This window comes from Oryx dammah, unplaced genomic scaffold (genome assembly GCF_014754425.2).
Source record: "Oryx dammah isolate SB20612 unplaced genomic scaffold, SCBI_Odam_1.1 HiC_scaffold_18, whole genome shotgun sequence".
NCBI lineage: Eukaryota > Metazoa > Chordata > Mammalia > Artiodactyla > Bovidae > Oryx > Oryx dammah.
This window is the reverse complement of record NW_024070202.1, coordinates 15,744,021-15,757,852: the sequence shown is the minus strand read 5'-3', so window position 1 is coordinate 15,757,852 and position 13,832 is coordinate 15,744,021. Positions and strand designations below refer to the sequence as shown.

At 39.9% G+C, this 13,832-nt stretch overlaps 1 protein-coding gene across 2 annotated transcripts in view; it reads right to left on the bottom strand.

Moving 5' to 3' along the window:
• C1GALT1 (core 1 synthase, glycoprotein-N-acetylgalactosamine 3-beta-galactosyltransferase 1) overlaps positions 1-13,832 on the bottom strand; it is a 50,551-nt gene that overhangs the window by 15,964 nt on the left and 20,755 nt on the right. The window lies entirely within an intron of this gene.

Below are 13,832 nucleotides of genomic sequence, written 5' to 3'. Positions count from 1 at the left end.
TCTCTTCATAGCATTTCCCAGGCAAGGATACTAGAGTGGGATGCCATTTCCTTCTCCAGGAGATCTTCCTGATCTTGGAATGAAAATTCCTTTATAAGGAGAACATTTCTAAGAGTATTTAATTTTCATCCCTCTATTTGCTGCTGAAACACACATTATGGACAGTTCGATAAAATAAATGAGTAGCAACTAGGAAGTTCACTGTTGGGGTGGGACACAGGTAAATATGTCTGTATTTGCACACAGAATTACCTATTCTTCTCACCAAGATCCTCCATGGATCCAAGCCAGAGTGCCACATTCTTTTTTTTTCTTTGCTATCAAAGTACTTATATATACTATTTTTCTCTATGTACTCTAATAAAGGGGTCAGCAATTTTTTTCTATAAAGAATTAGAAATAAAATACTTAAGGATTTGTGGACCACAGATGGTCTTTTGTATATTATCTTTCTTCCTTTTTATTAAACAACCTTTAAAAATGTAAGAAACAGTCTTAGCTTGTGAAGGCTAGAGTCAGCACTGTGTCAGGACCTTCAGGCCAAACCTATCTGCCACCTGATTTTGTAAATGAAGTTTAACTGGAACATACCCAGGCCCAGTCTGGAGAATGGCTGCTTCTGCTCTACAACAGCAAAGCTGAGTAGCGGCAGCAGCGGCAATAAGTCCCACAAAGCCTCATCTAGGCCTTTAAAGAAAAAGGTTGCCAACCCCTATGCCCCAATACCCAGGGTTCACTGCAGTGTTGGATGTGGCCACCCTCTGCTCACTGCTTTTCACTGTTATCCCACTGGACTGCAAGACCCTGAACAGCTTCTACATATCACTAGGATTAAGGAGGGTGCCTGGACAGTGGCTGCTGGATAAATGCCTGCTGAACTGCCTGACAACCAAACGGGTCCATTTTAAGGGTTTGCTAATAATTACTACATGTTGTACTTATATCCTATGAGAACAGTCCTAAATCTATAGTTTCCAACTCCCCAAGATAATTTTTTTAAATGTTTGCTAAGCATCGACCACATGCCAGATGCAGTCCACACTTCATTCCACTTGAAAAAACTTTTAATTTCACTTTTCATTCTCACTGTGACCACTGGGCAGGCAAGAGAACAGGAACAGAAATCTGGGACTTCCCTGGTGGTCCAGTGGTTAAGAATCTGCCTGCCAATGCAGACGACACAAGTTCCACCCCTGGTCTGGGAAGATTCCACATGCCTCAAGGCACTAAGCCCACGGGCCACAGCTACTGAAGCCTGCACGCCACAGCCACTGAGCGAGCCTATGTGGTGCAATGACCGAAGCATGCACACCCCAGAGTCTGTGCTCTGCAACAAGAGAAGCCACCACAATGAGAAGTCCATGCACCACAACCAGAAAGAAGACCCCACTCAACACAACTAGAGAAAGCCCTCACGCAGCAACAAAGGCCCAGAGCAGCCATAAAATGAATAAATCACTTAAAAAGAGAAAACAGAAAAAATTTTAAAACCTAACTTGCACAGGCTGACACAATTGATTAAAGCTATGACTTGAACCCAAGTCTGTCTGCTTAAAAAGTCAGCACTCTTCCCACTGCATTTCTCAGACTCTTTACCCACTCACCACTAACAGCACAGGACAATGGACGTGTGTAGCGAAGGCAGGGGTCTGGGAAATATGACCATCAAAATAAAAATTGTTTTGAAATATTTTGTAAAACAAACAAACCAACGATCACCACTGGGACAACAAACAACTTCATGTGGTTGTATTTCCAGAACAGCTAGGTTTTTAAAAACTAAACCTAAGTACAACCAGTAAAACTGAACAAAATGTAAAAAGATATAAGTCTGGTGACAGTGCTAAGATATCAAGGCCGTGAGAATTGCAGGGGGCTGGGGGAGGCAAGATCTGGAAATAGTAAGAAGCCAAGAAAGGAGGGCTGGACATCTAGCAGGGCTTCATTCCTCAAGACAATCACTGACTCTGATAGAGAAAAGAAGAGCTAAGGCAAAGCAAGTAAGGAAAAAACGGAGGCCAACATCTGCCTAAGAGAAGAGGTTCTGGAAAACACTCAAGCTTTTATTTGGACTCTGAAAAGCCACAATCTAGGAACAAGGATGGAGCAGAAATTAGGCTAACCTTCACCAGGACTGAAGCCCAAGTTGGAATCATCTTAACCACTGATGGATTAGGGTGATCTGGCCCTAGCCTAACTGCAAAACATAAAGTCTTCTGGAGAAGTAAAAAATTATGGAGAACTTCCAATTATCATTATAATTTTTTATAGTGATAATGTTCAACCCAATAAAAAATAATCAGATATCAAAATTAAAAGCTTGAATGAAGACAGAAAATAGTAGGAAATAGACCCACAGGAGACTTAGGTAAGAGATTTTCCTACTAATAACTTTTAGTCAGTTAAATGACAAGACAAAGATATAAGGTATAGAAAAAACACAGATAAAGAGAAAAATTAATAAGCCAAAAGCCAGGTCAGAAGAAATTACACAGACTAAAGTACAAAGAGAGACAAAGATGGTAAGTAAAGAACTGAGTGAAAGAAACATAAGAAAGAGCAAAAAGGTCTAACATATGTGTTAACTGGGATCTTTGAAGAAAAAGAGATAACTGATTGATGAGAAAGCACATGTGAAGAACAAATGACTGAACATTTCCCCAAACTGACAAAAGACTACCAACTCTCAGATTCAGGGGGCTCCATAACACACACAGACAGACACACACACAGACAGACACACACAGACACAGACATAGACACACACAGACACAGACACACAGATACACAGACACACACACACAGATACACAGACACACACACACACAGACACACACACACACACACACACATACACACACATCCCTACAAAGAAAACGATACCAAGATAAACCACAGCAGAACTGCCAAAAATCAAAGACAAAGAAAGCATTCTATATCTAGCAAAAATAGCCTTCAAAAATAAACCTGAAAAAGATTAAAAAACAAAAATCAGCTTTATTCTTAAAAGAAATTCTAACGGAGTTCTTCAGGCAGAAAGAAAAGAATTTTAGATGAAAATTCAGAATTGTAAGAAGGAAGGGTGAACCATAAAAAGTTACTGTATGTACTGATGCATATGCGACTGTTTGCAACCCTACGTGCTGTAGCCAACTAGGCTCCTCTCTCCATGGGATTCTCCAGGCAAGAATACTGGAGTGGCTTGTCATGCCTTTTTCCAGGGGATCTTCCCAACTCAGGAATCGAACCTATGTCTCTTATGCATCTCCTGTTTTAGCAGGTAGGTTTTTTTTTTTTTTTAACCACTAGTGCAACCTGGGATTCCATATATATATTGCAGGTAAATCCAAATGAATATTGGCTAGATAAAACATTAAGATGTTCTCACAAGGCACTGTTACTATTATCATTAAAATAAATGACAAAACTGGCACAAAAACTGTGAGGCTACAAGGAATTTAAGTGTTCTAAAATCATTTTGCTGTGGAAAAATACTAATATCAGACTTTAAAATACTAGGAGAGTATAATAGAAGGACTATTGTAATCATTAAAAAAAGTAAAAATATGTAAGTAAAACTCTAACAGAAAAAACTAAAACAACACTTAATGATTAATACTTTAATCAAAGGTATTTTCAAGGCAAGAAAAAAGGAAGGAATGGATAAAAATAAATGAGACAGAAAGTAAACAAATAGTAATATGACTGACTTAAACACAAATTTATTGGCAATGGCATTAACTGTAAAAAGACTAAAATTTGAATTCAAAGATAAAGACTACCTACCAGTCTAGAAGAAAAATAAACCCAAGTATACGCTGCTCTCCCTGGAGGCTCAGATGGTAAAGCGTCTGTCTACAATGCGGGAGACCCGGGTTCGATCCCTGGGTTGGGAAGATCCCCAGGTTGGGAAGATCCCCTGGAGAAGGAAATGGCAATCCACTCCAGGACTATTGCCTGGGAAATCCCATGGACAGAGGAGCCTGGTAGGCTACAGTTCAAGGGGTCGCAAAGAGTCAGACACGACTGAGTGACTTCACTTCACATACGCTGCTTACAAGAGACATACATTAAATATATACAGAAGTTAAGAGCAAAAGGATGGGAAAAGATATGTTATTCAAACACCTATAAAAAGAAAGTATTTTATAATCAGATAAAACAAATGAGTAGTGGCTACATGATGTTGTCTTCAAGATATTAAATTCTACATTTATGATTTACATACTTTTCTATATTAACATTAGGAAAAGCTTTATATAAAAATACTTTCATATGACCTTTTGTTTTATCCCATTTAATACATATTTACTATATGTATGTTTGACATGGAAATATTTATTCCAGTGGGGTTCCCCTGATAGCTCAGATGGTAAAGAGTCTGCCTGCAATGCAGGAGACCCTGGTTTGATTCCTGGGTCTATACTATGCTTATTCTATATCTTGTATCTCAGGCCCTCTTTTGAATAGTAATCCCAATTTGAGAAGAATGACACTAACGGGAAGTAGAGAACACAGCTGCTCAATATCAGAGATGGAAATCACCAATATGAAACTAGTAGGCACTTGTTTACTTCTTTTGCTTTATCTTAACTGTGACTTCCTGACCTGCATATCAGGAAGCAACAGTCAGAACTGGACATGGAACAACAGACTAGTTCCAAATAGGAAAAGGAGTATGTCAAGGCTGTATATTGTCACCCTGCTTATTTAACTTATATGCAGACTACATCGTGAGAAACGCTGGACTGGAAGAAGCATAAACTGGAATCAAGATTGTCGGGAGAAATATCAATAACCTCAGATATGCAGATGACACCACCCTTATGGCAGAAAGTGAAGAGGAACTAAAAAGCCTCTTGATGAAAGTGAAAGAGGAGAGTGAAAAAATTCGCTTAAAGCTCAACATTCAGAAAATGAAGATCATGGCATCTGGTCCCATCATTTCATGGGAAATAGATGGGGAAACAGTGGAAACAGTGTCAGACTTTATTTTTTTGGACTCCAAAATCACTGCAGATGGTGACTGCAGCCATGAAATTAAAAGATACTTACTCCTTGGAAGAAAAGTTATGACCAACCTAGTAGCATATTCAAAAGCAGAGACATTACTTTGCCAACAAAGGTCCGTCTAGTCAAGGCTGTGGTTTTTCCAGTGGTCATGTATGGATGTGAGAGTTGGACTGTGAAGAAAGCTGAGTGCTGAAGAATTGATGCTTTTGAACTGTGGTGTTGGAGAAGACTCCTGAGAGTCCCCTGGACTGCAAGGAGATCCAACCAGTCCATTCTAAAGGAGATCAGCCCTGGGTGTTCTTTGGAAGGAATGATGCTAAAGCTGAAACTCCAGTACTTTGGCCACCTCATGCGAAGAGTTGACTCATCGGAAAAGACTCTGATGCTGGGAGGGATTGGGGGCAGGAGGAGAAGGGGACGACAGAGGATGAGATGGCTGGATGGCATCACCAACTCGATGGATGTGAGTTTGAGTGAACTCGCGGGAGTTGGTGATGGACAGGGAGGCCTGGCATGCTGCGATTCATGGGGTCACAAAGAGTCGGACACGACTGAGCTACTGAACTGAACTGTAACTTTAAGTTCATGAATAGATGAATACAGATGTCCTGCTCAACTCCTCCATTTAATTTCCCAGAGGAAAGCAGAAACAAGTTTGTCCAGTCTTCCTGCTGTTTTCCCTGAGGGCCAGGGTCCTCAAATTCTCCCTCCTGCAAGAGGTGTAATCTACTATTTCAGGAAAAATACCCTTCCTGCTTTAAGTGATTCTTTTTGAAAGTCTAAAATTCTCTAGATTTTTGGAAGCCCTGTTCTTTAGACTTTGCTTTAGCCAGAATCTTGGTCTGAGATTACATTTTAAAACATCTGTTCAATTCTGTTTGCTATTATGTGGAGTGTGCATTAACACCTGACCTACAATTGAGGTTAGTGATTTGAAAGCACCATGAATTGAAAACATGAAGCCGAGAGAAGTAAGCGAAAGGTATCATGACTCTAAATTTCTTATAGTAAATATAGAAAGACTGGCTGGGCAATACTGAAATGGTGAACCAGGAGGAAAGCTACTGGGGTAACATTAGCAGACACTTAAGAAACCGAGACATCAACTAGGAGTCACTCTGCAAGCAAGTCCCCATGTTTTCTGATTCTCCCACTGACACTCTGTCTTCTAACACAGTAGTTTTGACTTTTTCTTCTTTTTGTACTGGCTGTGACTTTCCTTAACACCAAATATAATTACATCACAGCCTCAGAAGGGAACAAATCCAACTGAAATTTCCACGGCTGCAGAGTCTACCACTCCAGATACAGGAAAGCAATAGTTACAATGGTATTCAATAATAGTAACACTCAGACAGAAAGCACTGTGACCGAGAAGAGGACGTAAAACTGCAGGGCCAGAGAAAATTCTTATTTCTATCATCACAGCAACTATGAAGTGAAGGAAGTGCTGATCGAGCTCCAGTAAGCATGAATACTAACCGGTTACCCAACCATTTCCCAAGATTCTGTGCTTCAAAACAAGCCTACTTTGGCAGCATGGAGGTTTTATTACGTGTAGACAGCTAGTGACATGTTATAGGCAGGGTTTTCTTAGTTGAGGTGGCACTTTTTTAGAAAGACACCTGTTCTGGGGTGAATGGAAGGAAAGTTAACTTCTTGATTTTGTAAAATTTGTTTTTAACTTTAAAATATTTTGTGATGCTGTTTGATGCCTGACATAGTCTTACGCTTTCCTGTCTAGAGAATTTTCAGCCAGCATAGGTTGGCTTATCCCTACTGCTTTTAGCCCATTTCCTTTCAATTTCAAGGGCTCCTGTCTTATGACTAAATTTCTGTATACCTTCACTTTTCTTTCCTGTTCCTGGCATAAAAGCTATTTCATGTCAGTGGAATGTACCCCAAGCCTCACTCCGATTTTTGGCAAAAATCATCACCCTCCTTTCTTCAGATTCTTGACAAGAGTGCTGAAGCAGACTACACTGGAGGAAGACATAGCTTACCCAAACCACACTCTCTATGGGCTTCAATATATATTAAACAGAACAGAGTGCAGGGAAATTATCAATGCCAACCACTTTCCAAATCTTATGCATAATCAGAATCATTTGAGGAAACTTAAAAAATACAGATTTCAGATGCAAAAGTGCTGGAACAACTAAAATTCATAGTTTCATTTTTTTAAGGAACAGTTTTGTGCTCTTCCCTGGTTTAAAAAAAAAAAAAAAAATCAAGCAAACACAGAACTACCTGAGAAAGAAACTGCCCCAAATCCCATCACTTAGAAACAATTACCATTAACACTTGGTGAGTACCCTTACACACATGAATAACATCCTTATGAATAACAGAGAAGAAAGGACAAGTAATTATACCTAACATTTGAGCCCTGTACTGATAACAGCTTTATATAGATTACCTACAAATCATGAACTAGGGACTATTAATCCCATTTTACAGATGAACTCAGACACAGAGAGATTAGTAAGCATCCCTGGGTCATACTAGCAATTGGAAACAAGAATTCAGATTCTTAACCACTGTACTATCATTTTATAGAACTGGGATTATATTAGTCATGTTGCTTTAAAGATTTAACTTTGAACATCAGCTAAACATGTATAATGTGACCTCCCTTCTCTAAACAATCCCAGTAAAGAGAAAGATTATGAAAAACAAAGCAATCTGAGGCCTTATTTTTATTATATAGTTCAAATTTAGATTGATTTCTTGCTTTGGGAATGTGTAAATCAGCGCACACACACACACACACACACACTTCCAATGCAACCAATTTTTGTGAACTACTTTTATTTAATAAAATTTACATAGCTTATATTCTATAAATTACACTGGAATTCCCATGACTGCTTGATCTTAAATATATTTTAAATTGGATTCTTTGCTCATTAATAGTTTTTTTATCACAGCTGCTCTAAGGGTGAGTTCTTCATTAATGTCACATTTTTGTTGGCCGGGTTTCAGCAAGTAATTTTTGCAATGGCACTCACTGGTGCTATATTCTAAACTCCTGCAGGCTGGAGAATGTTTATTACTGCTTTTATACATGAAATACAACTTGACTGAGTACAGTCTCTCTTCTTAAAACTCTGTAAAAATCACTCATGGTCTTCCCATTGGTGCTGAAACTGAGGGCAGACTGGTCTTTTACCCTTGCAGATAAATGCTCCTCTTTTCCTATGCTTGCTTTGCAGTCACTCCATTGGTCACTAATGTCCTTCTCACCAAGACTTCAGAGCCCTTTATTACATGAGCAAATCCTTCCTCCAGTTCTTCAGGCTTTAAGAAAGTCGGTGAAATTCACAATAAAGTCCCTAAAATCCTAGACTTTCAGTGTTTTTTGTTTTTTAAATTTTAGTACTTATATTATATCTTGCTAGGGTTGTCAGTCTAGTATTTATAAATTTGTTCTGGATTATCATATTCACTTGTGTCATTTACATATTCAAAATATATTTCTCCCTTCAAACCACATTAAAATGATTTTCAAAAAGTTTTTCCCCAAACACTTTCCTTGTAAAGTTGGGATGAATCTTATATAGTGTCACAATTATAAATACTTATGGATACACTATATGTGAGGTGCTATTCTGAAACTTTCATGTTTTTTCTGATTCTCCCTCTGATTCTCCCAGTAGGAAGAATCAGTCAACCTGCGTTCAAGACATCATACAGCTACTGAAAACAAGTACTGAAAAACTGAAATCAATTTTATAGTACTGGTGGAGGGACAGACTCGTGGATCTATCAATGGAATAGAATAGAGAGAACCAGAAACAGACCACCTAAATATGCTCAACTCACATTTGACAAAGATACAAAAAGCAACTAAATGGAGAAAAGATAAACTTTTTGATAAATGGTGCTGGATATTTCTAGGCAAAAATTAAACCCTGACCCAAATCTCACATATCACATAAAAATTAAATCAAAATGGATTATGGACTTAAACGGTCTTAAATGTAAAATATGCAACATTCCCTGGTAGCTCAGTTGGTCAAGAATGTGCCTGCAGGGCAGGAGACCCGAGTTCAACCCGAGTCGGAAGATTCCCTAGAGAAGGAAATGGCAACCCACTCCAGTACTCTTCCCCAGAAATTCCACAGACAGAAGAGACTGGCAGGCTACAGTCCATGGGGTCGCAAGAGTCGGACACGACTGAGCAACTAAACCACCAATAAACCACAAATGTAAAACGTGGACTTAAATGTAAAACATGCAACTATAAAATTTTTATAATCACATGAGAAAAATTTTTATAGTTGCAGAAGAAAAATCTTTGAGTTTGAGAGCTAGGCAAAGAGTTCTTAGACTTGACTCCAAAGGCACAATTCATAAAAGGGAAAAATTGATAAACTTTTGCTCTGTAAAGAACCCTACTGAAAGAATGAAAAGATAAGCTACAAACTCGAAGAAAATACTTACAAATCACATAACTAACAAAGAACTAGCATTTAGAATGTATTAAAAAATCCTAAAACAGCAAAAAATAAATAAATAAACAATCCAGTCAGAAAATAGGCAAAGGACATGAACAGATATTTCACTGAAGAGGATGTACAGATGACAAGTAAGCACATGAGAAAATGTTCAACTTCATTTAGCAGGAGGAAAAATGCAAATTAAAACCACAATGAGATATCTCTACTTACCCATAAGGATGCCTAAAATAAAAAGCAGTGATACCATCAAACGTTGGTGATGTGGAAAAGCTAGATCATTATATATTGCTGGTGAGAATGTAAAATGAGGTCCAGTCACTATAGATCAAAGCTAACTATGCAGAGAAAAATATTCCGACCCATAAAACAAACCCAGCCTCTTCTTCAGGTGAACTATTAATCCTGACAGAATGGAGAGCAACAACAAATTTGAATGATATGCCTTCAATCTGGTGAAGCCCCTCTAGTGCAAAGAGTCTTAAAAAAAAAAAAAATTTAAAGTCAGAGACAAAGTTCCTAGTTGCAGCTGTCAAAGGTCCCAGTTCCTCAATTTACCTCTCTCAGGTAACTAAATGACTAGAAACAGAAGCTGCCAGCCAGCAGCAGCACAGATCTCTAGCTCAAAATTTAAAGGAAAGATCCAAATGGTGCAATAAACAATTATCTATATGCAAAAGGTAATAAAGGGCTTCCCAGGTGGCGCAGTAGTAAAGAATCTGCCTGCCGATGCAGGAGATACAGGAGACGCAGGTTCGATTCCTGGGTCAGGAAGATCCCTTGGACCAGGAAATGGCAACCCACTCCACTATTCTTGCCTGGAGAAACACAAGGACAGAGGAGCCTGGTGGGCTACAGTCCATGGGGTCACAAAGAGTCAGATGCAACTGAGCGTGCGTACGCATGCACACGCACGCACACACACGCGCGTGTGCACACACACACAAGGTTATAAGAGATTTTCATCTACATAATTTTTAAACAAAGCTACCTGGAATTGATTCTATTTAAAAATGAAAAAGCAGAAATAAAAGGAACCTACATAAAAACCTTGTAGTGGCAAAAAATTTATAAACACAGGATGCAAAAGACAAGGGAAAAGCACAGACCTGAATAATTACTCTATAAGAAAGAAAATTTTAAACTAGGACTATTTTGTAGATTTTTAGAGACTGAAGGGATTGAAGCAATTATGGAGAAACTGATAGCTATGAAAGATGGACAAGGAAGAGCCAACAGAGAAAGAACTAATTTCTCAAAAGAGAATATAACAAATGAAACTGAAAAAAAAAGTCAAAGATATAAAGGGAAATGCACTGAAATGAAGGGCATGCATCAAAATATTTAAAGGTCTCATATACAACCAAGAAAAATATAATATAAATAGATGGGGCAGTGTTGAGAGATTCTGAACTTCACTTACAAAAAAACATAACAAAACAAAACTCTAGTATCCAGGACAAACCAAGCATGTTAAAGGCAAAAAAATAAGACAGAAATACAAGGAAAAAATTATTAGGCAGCTTTCTCCTGTGTATCCTTGTATGTCAAAAGAAATGGCGCAAAACTCCCAAGTTTTTGAGGGGAAAAACATGTCCACAGACTTAAATATTCAGCAAGTTGTCATTCAAAAATCCATGTAACAGGAAGATATTCTCAAATATGCAAAGGACTTAGTATCCACATATCTTTGGTATATTATCTACTTAAAGATATAATCCAGGGGGAGGAAGAAGATGGCAGAGGGGTAGGTTGATGTGGAATACATCTTTCTCCATGAATACATCAGGAATACACCTTCAGACACAGAAGTGCATGCAGAACACCAGCTGAGAATGGACAGGAGTACCTGACCAGCAGAAAAGAATATATAGACCCACGGCAGAATTCAGTAGGACGAAGGAACTGGGGGGAAACAGGAGTGTTAGTAGGACTGGACCTGCCCTCGGCAGGTGGGGGAAGTGAAGCAGGGCTCCGATCCCCACACGGGGGCAACTGTCTGAGTCAGAGGAGAAACATGTAAAGCTGAGAGTGAAACAGCTGATCTGTGGCAGCCTAAATGGAATGAGAATCAGTTCAGTCCTTGCCACAGCCATACATACCCTAAATGTTGCAGTGGCTGGGAGCTGGAGTTTAGGGATTGTGGAGCAATCCCAGCAGCAATCCGCTGCTGTTGACTGCGGAGAGTGGGATGTGAGGGAGAAGACTGTGGTGCGAAATGCCTGTGAAGGAAAGCTGGGCAGCCATGGAAGCAAAGCAATACTGCAGAGTCATGCACAGGGGGTGGAGCCATCACCATAGCCTCTATTCCCCCCACACCCCAACACTGGCAGCTAAACAGTAGAGAAGCTGGCCCATCAAACGCCTGACACACTGATATACAGAGTAGGACCCCAGGCGGCGGCCCCTCTATGTGCCTGATGCACTGAACAACAGAGAAGGACCCCAGGCAAGGGAGCCCTCTAAGTGCCTGAACGGGTGGAGCTACGGAGAAAAACTGGCCAAAGAGGCCTTCTGATCGCCAGCTACAAGAGGCTTGAAAAAAGACTCTGATGGGACCATAACTCCTGGGGCAGAGGCAGTCGTGTCCCTGCACACTTGGCGCCACCAGGGCCCCAACAAGCCAAGCAGCTGCGCCACCTTCACGCTCAGCACTCACTGGGGCAGAGCTGCCACAGATAAAAATGTCTTGTGCCTATGCTCACAGGGTGGCTTCAGTAGTGTCTGACTCGTTGTAACCCTGTGGACTGTGGCCTGCCAGGCTTCTCTGTCGGGGGGGTTTCTCCAGGCAAGAATACTGGACTGTATTGGCCAATACTGGTTGCCATGCCCTTCTAGAGCACTATATTTCCCGCTGCCCCAGCCGCCAACCCCCCTGAGTACTTGGTGCTGCCAGAACCCCTGTGACCCAAGCAGCCGCACCACCTCTGCACCTGGCCCTCACAGGGGCAGACCCAAGTCCTCCAGGGCAGCCTCAGGAGCAGACCCCAGTGGATGGCCCATATCCAGAGGTGGAAATAAAATCACAATTGAAACCCAGGGGCAGTGTGGCTAAGAAAGACGACCCAAAACCCTCCCACCAGCTGTACAGCTGCAGATTAAATCCACATGATCAACCAGGCAGACTGTGTCTGTGGAATATATAAAAGGTCATTGAGAGCTCCCACAAAAGAAAAAGCACTAGTTCTGATAGCTGTGAACACTGCAGGCAAGAACACAGAGTAGGAGCAGATTAGAATCTGAGCTGCCCTCACAGCGGGTTCAGAGATCAATAGTGTTGGAGACCATCCTAGGGAGGTGAGGTGGACTGTGACTCCCAGCTGGGGAAAGGACTCTGACAGCAGTGACTCAAGAAAAGCATTTATTATTCTTATGTTTTGACATGTTCTGTAGATTCGTTTGGATTTTTCCTTCTCCCTGTCGCCCCCACCACTTGTAGTTGTCAATTTTATTGGCACTACAAAATCTAACTAAGTTTTTTCCTTTTTACCTCTGTCACATTTTTTATTGTTATAAACCTCTGCCTCTATATCAGGCTTTTGCAGTTCTGGGGAGTTTTCCACTCCCCGCACCCCCCCCCCCCCCCGCTTTTAACTTTTAAACAATTATTATTTTTCTACATTTATTCCTTTGTTTGCTTTTCCTACTGCTGTTTTCCCCTTGCAGTTAATTTTTTAATATATGTAAATTTTCTTTACCTACTTCTATATAACTTTCTTTCTTTTCTTTTTTTCCTTTCCTCTCAACATATTTGTTAGTTTTGTTTTCACTGCTTTATTTCTCACTTGGCACCTTGCTTTAGTTTTGTTTTCCAGTTTGTGTTTTAGTTTTGTTCTTAACTGGTAAATATAATTTTTGATTTTCTTTGTTAACCGGGTCAATCTATTGTACTTTATTTTTGTTGAACTGTTTTGACTTTGCTCATGGGTGTTTATGTAGATGTGCATATTCCATTATTTTAAATACTATTTGTCTGATTTTGTAACTGCCATTTGTCTGGGGTTCATCTTTGGTTTCTTGTTTTTGGATATTTGTTTTAATCTCACTTAAGTATGTCAAGGCTGTATATTGTCACCCGGCTTATTTAACTTATATGCAGAGTACATCATGAGAAATGCTGGCCTGGAAGAAACACAAGCTGGAATCAAGATTGCCGGGAGAAATATCAATAACCTCAGATATGCAGATGACACCACCCTTATGGCAAAGTGAAGAGGAACTAAAAAGCCTCTTGATGAAAGTGAAAGAGGAGAGCGAAAAAGTTGGCTTAAAGCTCAACATTCAGAAAACGAAGATCATGGCATCTGGTCCCATTATTTCATGGGAAACAAATGGGGAAACAGTGTCAGACTTTATTTT